A 9,859-nucleotide genomic window follows, 5' to 3' on the forward strand; every position below is an offset into this window, starting at 1 on the left:
TTGGCCGTTTAGTCCACATTAATCAAACTCTAGTTTGTTTGCCTTGAAAGTCTGGTTCATTTGGGGAGGTGTGAACTCTGATGTGGACCAAAAAAGCGAACTGTGGTTCGCCTAACAGCTTTGGTCTCTCCTCGGCTGAAGTGAACTCTGATGTGGATCAAATGCATATCTGAATGCCAGGGATGAAATGGACTCTGGCATATAGCGCAGGTCATTTTCGGACAACATAGCCAAAATAAACACGAATGTTTAGCAGTGATGTCAGTAATGCGTTACTGACCACGAAGCACTATTTTCAGTAACGAGTAATGTAAAGCATTGCTATTTGAAATCCAGTAATCAAATTAAAGTTACTTATCCCAAATCACTGTGCTTTACTTTTGCGTCACTGATTTTCTCTACTAATTTTATTTTATTTCCTCTATGAATCTCGGGGAGTGACGTCCAGTCTATGTGACAATTCAGTCACATTATCAGCACCGGTGTACTGTACTCCACGACAGAAACACAAACAATGGAGGAAGGAGACAGGTGTGCATTTAGTAGCTGGAAATACAGGAACTATTCTGAGTTTCTGTCAGTGAAGGACAACAACATAAAGGGTTCACTGTACTCTCTGTGCTGGTCAGAAAGTCCTATCCACCTTCAAAAACACAACCTCAAATTTAAGTTAGCATTTGGAGTCGCAGCAGGACAAACAAGCTTATGGACGTCCCGCCAGGTGGCTTGACACAGAGAGCTGCCACAGGAGGTCCCCCATCACTCAAACAACAAAAGCTCAACTTTGGTGTGAAATCACTAAGTGAGCGACAGCTTAAACAGTTGGTCGGTCAATATGTAGTAGAAGAAATGATGCCTTTGAGCGCAGTTAACTCGCCTGCATTTCGCGCCATTATACATCGAATCCCCACCACCATTAATTCCGAACTGCCTCACAGAGGAGCTTTTCTGCCATATCTGGACAAAGAAAATGCAGAGATGGAGAGAAATCTGAAGGCTGCGCTGAATGAGGTCGATTTTGTGTCAACTACTGCGGATATTTGAACTGCTAATGCAAATAATGGGAGTAACTCTCCACTGGATCCATAGAGCTACATTAAAGCGCAACAAGGCTGCTTTAGCATGTAGGAGGATCCGCGGCAGACACACATACGATGTTATTGGTGCAGAAATCGAAAACATCCACTCTTCGTATGGACTACTCAACAAAGTAGTTGCAACGGTGACAGATAATGGATCCAATTTTGTGAAGGCATTTAAAGTTTTCCAGCCTGTCACAGAGTCCGATGATGAGACTGAGGAGGAGTCAACCAGGACAGATGATGATGATGTCACCTTTGTGAATCCGACAGAAATTCTCTCAACTGAGAATGAAGGTGATGGCCAACTGTCTCTACCCCCACACCACAGGTGTGCCTCACACACCATCAACATAATTTCCACAAGTGATGTTGAGAAATATTTAAATATCCATGCAGAGAGCAAGGCTGTTTATAGGAGCAGCATAGCAAAATGCACAGCGTTATGGACCAAATCCAGCAGATCTACCCTTGCATCAGAAGCAGTGGAGGAAGTCAGCAAAAGAAAGCTTCTGGTACCAACATCCACAAGGTGGCATTCATTTTTTGATGCTGTAAAGAGAGTTGCAGAAATCCCCATGAATGATCTGAATATGCTATGCTGCAAGCTAGGAGTTAAGTGCTTCATAGATCGAGAGTACCAGTTCCTGCATGAGTACTGCACTGTCATGAAGCCCCTGACTGAAGCTCTGGACAAGGCAACTGTCCTTATGGAACTTTACTACCCACACTTGAAATTGTGATGCAGAAGACCCTGGCTAAATTAATAAAGTTAATTTTGATGTAACTTAGTTACTTTCCAAATCAAGTAATCAGTAATCTAACTAAGTTACTTTTTCTGGGAGTAATTAGTAATCCGATTAAAAAAGTAACTATGCTATCACTGGTGTTTAGCAACAGCGGGAGAAATGGCTTGACAAAAGAGAATTCCTACAGCTACTACAATCTGACGTTAACCTACTCTCGTTTACATTTCGTGAAGAAGGAACTTGCGCTCAGCGTCTTCTTCAGAGGTTTTCCTTTCAGTGGTTCTTGGAGTAGTGCTGCCACAGATGAGTGAAACAGGTTTTTCAAAGGGTTTGACTCATTTGACAGTGCAGTGGAAATCGTTACCTCATCAGCTGAAAATGTAACAAACGTTGCAACTTTAGTCCAGAATCAAACCTCCTGGACCATCAGGTATGAAAACACCCTAACCCATAGCACCATGTTTCAAACAAGCATATCGGTTTCCAATTATAACCATGGACCCCTCTTGATTTAGACTTGTTTGGAAGTCTTGCACTCATATACCTGACCTTCAACTCCTTACACATAGTCGAGTCAAATGTGAGACTATCTGACCAACAGCTGATCACACATAATATAACATAAAATCCAAATATGTCTGAAACAGGCCTTCAACCAAAAACCTTTCAGTTGTTCTTCAAAACTGAGACTGAAGTCAAAAATCAAATATTAACAGCTAAATCTTTTTTTTAGGAGATTCCTTTGGCCATTAATAGTGAAAGATGGACACATGCAGCATTCAGCAAGAGGAATTTGCTTCTTCCTGGATTTAATTCTAAGGCTGACCACAAACTTTAAATAGGTTTCCTTCTTGGCTTTGGAAAGCCCATACCACATTGTGTATGAAGAATACAATAATAGTACAAGCTCTCGAGGAAAAAGCCCAGTCGAGAACATTCCAAACGTGTACCACAAGGATAATTATTACCTGGGGGGAATAGTTGTTGATTTCACTCATCTGGGAAATCAGCTCACCAGCTGTGATGTTGAACCTCCACAGATTACCTTTGTTCAAGATGAAAGCCTTCTAATATTGTCTGCTCATCGGGAAAGCCACATTTTCTGGATAATTGTTGTCATTTCTTTTATTTCTGCCATCATAAATTTACCTAAGAAACTCTCCTTTGAGCCAGAAAATAGATTGTAGCCTTGCAAAATCCTTTAAGCTGACTCAGTACCAGAGTTATGTTCATAGTCACAAAAACCCTTCATAACTGCAAACCGTACAACTGCAACAGAGAATGATTGAGAGAAAATAGATTCAAACCATCTTGTTTTAAGGTTGACCTATTATGCTTCCTTGAACATGTTAGGATAGGTGGAACAAGTATACAAAACAAGTATACATTTTCTTGAACAAAATCATTTTTTGATAATAAGACTTTAATCTGCTCTGTTCTCCCTATTTTGAGCTCCTTCCAGAAGAAGCTGTTTTACGGCCTCTTGTCACTTTAAATTCAAATAAGCTGCTGCTAGCCACGCCCCCCAACTCAACATTTACACTCATAAAAATGGCTGCAAACAGATGCACAGTTACACAACCGTAAATAATTGAAAAGCAGAAGTGGAGTCTACTGCACAACCAACAACAATGCACCAAGTGGTTTCTAAACAGTAAGTCAACAACAAGACACTTGTACAGCGCATGCAGTGGTAAAACTAGCTAACCAAATCTCCTTCTGCTGTGCTTTGGTTGCTAGGTGAGGGGCAGTGCCTGTAGATTTGTGATGTTACATTTGACTTTTTTTTTTTTTTTAAATGGTTCATTTTCCAGACGCCAATAAACATGATCTTATTGGCAAAAACAGCTAGCTCAGAGTTTTTTTTAAACTGCTTTGGCCCAAATGAAAGAACAAAAATATGTAAAGAGACCCAGATCTTACAGATGTCATAAAATGTGAATTTCCACAACACATTCAGCTTAAACTTTAACAAGGAAGGAAGCCAATTAAACTGTTGAAATTCAAGCCACAAATTTCAACAGTTTGAAATTTGTGGCTTGAAACACAAATTTCAAGCCACAAATTTTAAAAGGCAGATAAAATAATATTCAGTTTAAAATCACTGAATTGCCAAACTTTCTTGTTTTAAACTTGTAAAATGATCAAATATTACTTTTAAACACTGAACTAAAACCCAGCCAGAAAGATGCATTAAATCGAGTGAAAATGAAAGATAAATTAGGATTTTATAACACAAAGGAGACCTTTTAATATGTGTGATGATATTAAGTGGATTTAAAAAAGCTTATGAAACGATAAACTAAAATGAAATCTAAATTACTATGTTGGTAACAGTAGTTCTATCTGATGGTGTTACCTTGTCTATGTTTTCTGGTATAAAACCATCATTAATAGACTGTACATCTCAGGAAGAAGAAGGCAATTTAACTTGAAACTGAGATGTTATCCTTCCCTGCCTGGAAGTGGAGGCCATGTTGAATGCTCCATCTCTCACAGCGGGGACGTAGACTAATTCCTCCACTCAATCCAGACCCAGAGTGAAAATCATTCCTCTGACTTTCACACAAACAGCTTGTTTCTCCTAAGAGTCAGCTGTTTGGGTGTTTGTTTCTGATTGTCTCGTATGTTCTGTGTTTATCACAGTCACAGCAGAACAGAGTGTTTATGCTGCGTTTACTTCTTTTCGTTTCAGAGTCTAGCTCTGCTTTTTCCTTTTTTCCTGCGCCTGGCCTCCAGTGACATTATGTTTTCCAGAATTCCTTTCCCCATTTCTGACTCCTGTTCTCCCGCCGCCGCTCTCCCTCTGGCGTTGTTGGCTTTGCTAACAGGCGTCTTTGAGGTGGTTCATTCAGAAGCAGCTGGATCGGGTCCTCTCCACTTCATCCTCCTCTAACTGCTCTGCACATTTCAATCTCTTTTTACCTCCAACACTCCTCCCTTTCTCTTCTTCTCATCTGTTTCTCTCTCTCTTTCCTTTGACTCATGTGGTTTCATCAGATTTGTTCAGAATAATCATCAGTAAAATCACCACCCAATCCTCCCTGAACTGCCAGAAAAACAAAATTAGGTCTGTGAGAAAGTAAGGTTTTATAGATATCTGTAAGCTGCTCTTAAAACTATTACTCTAAAAGTTTTTTTATTGATTCCTTAAGTGATTTTACAGAGACCCAGATCTTGCAGATGTCATACCTTTTCTCATTTATAATGAATTCTTCATATTTTATTGGTTTTGTCATGAAAGAAGCTCTCTTAGTGTCAGCAATATTTAGCTTTTTTGGCAGCAAGGGTAGGAGGTTTTCATAAAGATCATATTAATTTGTGGTTATATGACGTACAACTGTAAGGATTAAAAAAAATAGGAACTGGGTCAACTTTAGAGTTACTGCAGATTTAAGTCTTTACATTTCTGTCTGTCTGTATAGTTAGAAAGTCTTCCAGAGAAAAGGATTTGGAGATATGATCCTTGTTACTATTATTGATGGAAAAGATGGTTTGAACTTTGAACTTCCTCCTGCTCTCTTTTCTCTGCATTCTTTAAGCTTCTTTTTCAATTTGGTTCAAGCATTTTTTGAGCTTTTGGCTTATCCGTTGCTCCCAGTTGTAAAAACAATAACTTATCGTCCTGGTTACACATTATAACAACTGTCCAAAGGTAAAAAAAAATAAAAAGGAGCAAAATGATGAGCAGCTTATCAATTTGCAGGCTTCCAGTGTAATGTATACTTCAATCATACATGATGCAAATTACAACAGCTCTTCTCACATTTTCATGAATAAGCATCAAATTTACTTTAACTTTGGAAATAAATGGTGTATAATGAATTACGACTGACATAAAATGAACCAGAAAAATATTTGGATTGAAGTGTTCTGGTTTTAGTGGGAGACAATGCCTTTAAATGACATAAACGTAACTTGTCATTTGCTAACAATAGAGTGGTGAGTATTTAACTTGCTTCAATCATACATGATACAATTGTTTTTTTAGTGGAGTCAGAGCAGAAAAGTCCAGGTGCCAGTCCTGAATCTGGGCCTACACAGCATATGCTTTGGTGTGAGCTGGGATCCAGGTGCCTGCTCCACTTCCACTTCCTGCTCCTGTACTGCTTAAAGGAATGGAGCAGTCAGCCTTATTGTGGCACATATTGTCATGTTTCCAGAGCGGTTAGGCTGATTTCACAGTTGTTTTCTGCAGTGGGAAAACAGAAGTGGCTTTATGAAATCAAACAGAACTGCAGAGAGAGGCGACGCCGGGAGCAAAAACAAATGCTGCTGCGTTACTAGATGTGTCACCTTGTAGAGCCGACTTACTATACTGCCAGCAAACTCTCAAACAGAACCAACTGCAGCAGGAAAATAATGTGCAACACAGAACATCTCGAGTGCTCAGAATATGCATAAAGCCTTTTGGTCTCAGTGTGCCGCCTTGGTATAAAGAAATGGGTAATTATCTTGTATGAGCTTTAAGTGCTTTAGAAGCCTGGTGGTATATTTCTGCTGTACATGCACCTTTCATCTGCATGCAAACTGCACATTTAAGAAACATTTTCTAATCTGAAGGAGTGAAAAAATGTATAAACATAAACTATATTCATGTTTATTACTACTTTATGTGCTGAGCAAGTGTTAAAGGCCAAAATAAGTGTGCTGTCTAGGCATAGGCTGGTAAAAACTGCAAAGAGCTGCAACTGGCTTTTTGGACCTTCCAAAAGTGGTTCCTAAAAACTGACTAAAAATTAGAAAGAAACTGAAGTTTAAAAATACTTAAAAAAAAGGTTATTTTTTAGTTTTTGCATTGAATAATTACATTTGATTTTAAGTACAAAAAGACACTAAAAGTACCAGTTTTTATTTAGGTCTATTTTTCTTGACATTAGGCTGGAAGCTATGTGCAAATATCAATATCCCTTATCAGAAAAATTGTAGCCAAACATTTTTTAAAATGTTTTATCTTAATAGAGAAATAAAAATAGGAATAAAAGGGTTGCTCCTTTAAAATTACAACATACAGTATGTCATGTAGAAGATATTTATAAAAAACTGTATCTTTTTAAAAGATCAGGTGATATTTATGGTTCTAAGCGTTTTTTATTCAGATACATTTGGAGCATATACATTGGGGACTCTTTAGATTGTAAATGTTGCAGGCTGTTGCTGCAAAAGGTTTTAATAATAAAATAAAAAAAACAGTATATGTGATTAAATTTCTTTCACAAAAACATTTATTCCTACTGTACTGATGACTTCCCTCCCAACACTGTGTCTACTATTGATCAAGGGCTGCTAATATCTCTGCAGACCCCACACATCGTGGACACAAACCGTTTTGACTTTAACCTTCAGGTTGGTGAAACAGAGCACTGTTTTCACAACCTGGTCATACAGTCCAGGCAGTCTGCTGCACTACCTGCATAGTCTTGCGGGAATGCAATACTATGCGCTTTTGAGGTAGTTCAGTCTTGTCTTCTTTTGTAATATCACTATTTATATCTAAGGAGGAATGATCTCTCATGTCAGTAAGTTGCCAGGTGCATTGTCTTGTACCACAGAATATAGCATGAGAAAATTCTAGTAATACTAGTTGATATTTGGAAAAACAGAGATGGAATTAATGCAGCAGCAGAGCGATTTGTATTTAAGCCAAACGACTGTGATAAACCATTTAACCTGTGCATATTTATTGTAAAACAGTATTAACTAAACAGAGCAATGCAACAAAAATTCATCTCCACCTAAAACATAATAATTCAATACCATTTTCCAAGCTAGGGGAAAAAAAACAATATAACAACCGTCTGAGTCTTCCCAATGGACCACAATCACTGTTTATTCAACATGCAAAATTCAGAGACTGTTGCAAAATGTTGCACATCCATAAAGAAATAGGCAGAAAAAAAATTAAGCCGATTATAAAAATGTTATCATGCTGGATGTAAGCTTGTTGCTTTAGCTTGTTTTGGGCTATTCAAATATAGAAAAACATTTATTTACCCTTATATTTTAGGACAAATACTTGTAGAACACCATTGCAGAACACCATGCTTTAGCAAATAAAAAAAAACATAATATGAACATTCTTTGAACCTCACTCATATGAACCTATGAATCTCACTCCTGAAGTTATTTTTTACAATAATCAACATCTTAGATTCACACATTCAAGCTGAACTGCAAACATACAGGTATTGTACATTTAAAAATCCATTCACAGTTCATCTGAAGTTTATTTTTCAAAAGTCAAGAGACCTTTTTCTCCTTAAGGATGTAAATATTGACAAGCCTCTCCTGGATTTAATATTCACTTGCATGTTTGTTGTGTCTTTATGTTTGTGGGCTTGCCCAAAAGCATTTCTACTTGTGTCTTTGGTTTGTTTTGCTGGGTTTTTTTCTTTTTTGTTTAACTAAGTATCCAGATATTTTCTAGCAATAAAAACTATTTCATGTTTCATCAGAATCAACACTTTACAATCATCCAAATAACCAGCTCTAGACTTGTTTCAACATACTGAGGCTACATCATTTCCTTAGTGGTAAAACAGTGCATGTATTGAGAATTTAATAATTACTTGTATCCAAGCAAAGAAAACAACAACAAAAAAAAACGTTAAAACAAACTCGGTTATGGAGGAAAATTGTTCTTAAAAGAATCATCAGAGAGATGGTGAGAAAGAGATGTGAGGGTTTAAATAAGCAATAAACAACAGCAATTACAATGTGTGTATCTGTCCAAGTAGAATTGATTTAGGAAGCACAAAAACTAGCATTACCTACAGATCTAGCTGAGGAAAATCTTCACACTGCCACACTCATCAGTATTTACACCAAATTTAACTCACAAACAAAGTTCAGAATAAAAGCATCAGATATTTAAAGTAGCTAGTCACAGCTAGCCACTACTCAGAGATAATGTTGGTGAAAGTGAAAATGTTACATCTGACTTGCAGCTAGTTAAAGAGGTAACAGTTTGTGGGGTTGACGTTACATCTGACTTGATACTAGCCAGAATTGACTAGTTTATGTCAATGATTAGCTAGAGCTAACCAATGCTCAGAACTAACCACAAGTAAGGTGAGGGTTTTAGCTCAGCAGCAGCTTGTTGAAACAGTTAGCCAAAAGAACGATTAGCTTCAACAGTTAGTCAAAGCTACCGAGTAGTTTGGGGTAACTACCAGTGCAAATGTTTATTTCACTTTCAATCTAAGCACATGTGAAAGGGGACATTTAAGTTAGAGCTAATGACCAGTTTAAGCTAAATTCTTGCCTTAAAAGCCCACTGAGAAAAGAACATTATGATGAACAAACAAAACTTTAACTGTTTTCCTCCATCATTAGCAGTTCATCCTGCAATTTCATCCAAGAAGCCATGTAGCTCAGACAGAAAATAACTGCATTATAACATAAATGCACAGAGTAAAGAGTAAAACATACACTCACCTCAGAGTGCTGATTTGGAGTACCTGACAGGGACCTGGGGATTTTTCTAATCACCTATGAAAGGAGGAAAAAGATAAGGTCAGCATGTCACAGATACAATACCTCTCAGCTGATCATCTCCTCCCAGACTTCTACAATTATTTCCCACATTTCCCAATTTAGCTAGTGCCAACGAGGGATCAGAACTCCCTCAGTCTCAGCATTTATTAAGCAGAAACAGGTAAGAAGCAGGAGACCAGATCAGCAAAATTACCCAAAAAAATCCCTCACACAAGAACCTGCATCGATCTCTAGAGGTTGCTTGAACTTCCAGTGCCCTGGTTTCTGGCTATGCTTGTGCTGTGTAAACTTTTGTGCTTGCACAATAGATCGCATTTTTAAAAACAGCAGTCAATGACTGCATACTTACAAAAAATCAACTGCTGAGGCAGTTCTGTTGAAGCAGCACCATTTATTTAAAAACTGAATAATAATTTAGCATATGATTTTCTTTCAACCTTCAGAGGAAGCACTTCAGCTGACAAATTTTCCTAAGCTTCTGGTAGTGCAGGCCTAAAGATTTATTATTGAATAAACCAATAAAACTTTAAACCC

At 37.7% G+C, this 9,859-nt stretch overlaps 1 protein-coding gene across 1 annotated transcript in view; it reads right to left on the minus strand.

The window, feature by feature from the left end:
• sgcd (sarcoglycan delta) overlaps positions 1 to 9,319 on the minus strand; it is a 158,491-nt gene extending 149,172 nt beyond the window's left edge. The window contains exon 1 of the mRNA XM_023342312.1: positions 9,266 to 9,319. The gene's annotated coding sequence lies outside the window, so the exon portion shown is untranslated. The remainder of the gene's footprint in view (positions 1 to 9,265) is intronic.
• Between the last annotated feature and the right edge of the window lie 540 nt (positions 9,320 to 9,859).

The sequence above is a fragment of the Xiphophorus maculatus genome, chromosome 11, assembly GCF_002775205.1.
Source record: "Xiphophorus maculatus strain JP 163 A chromosome 11, X_maculatus-5.0-male, whole genome shotgun sequence".
Lineage (NCBI taxonomy): Eukaryota > Metazoa > Chordata > Actinopteri > Cyprinodontiformes > Poeciliidae > Xiphophorus > Xiphophorus maculatus.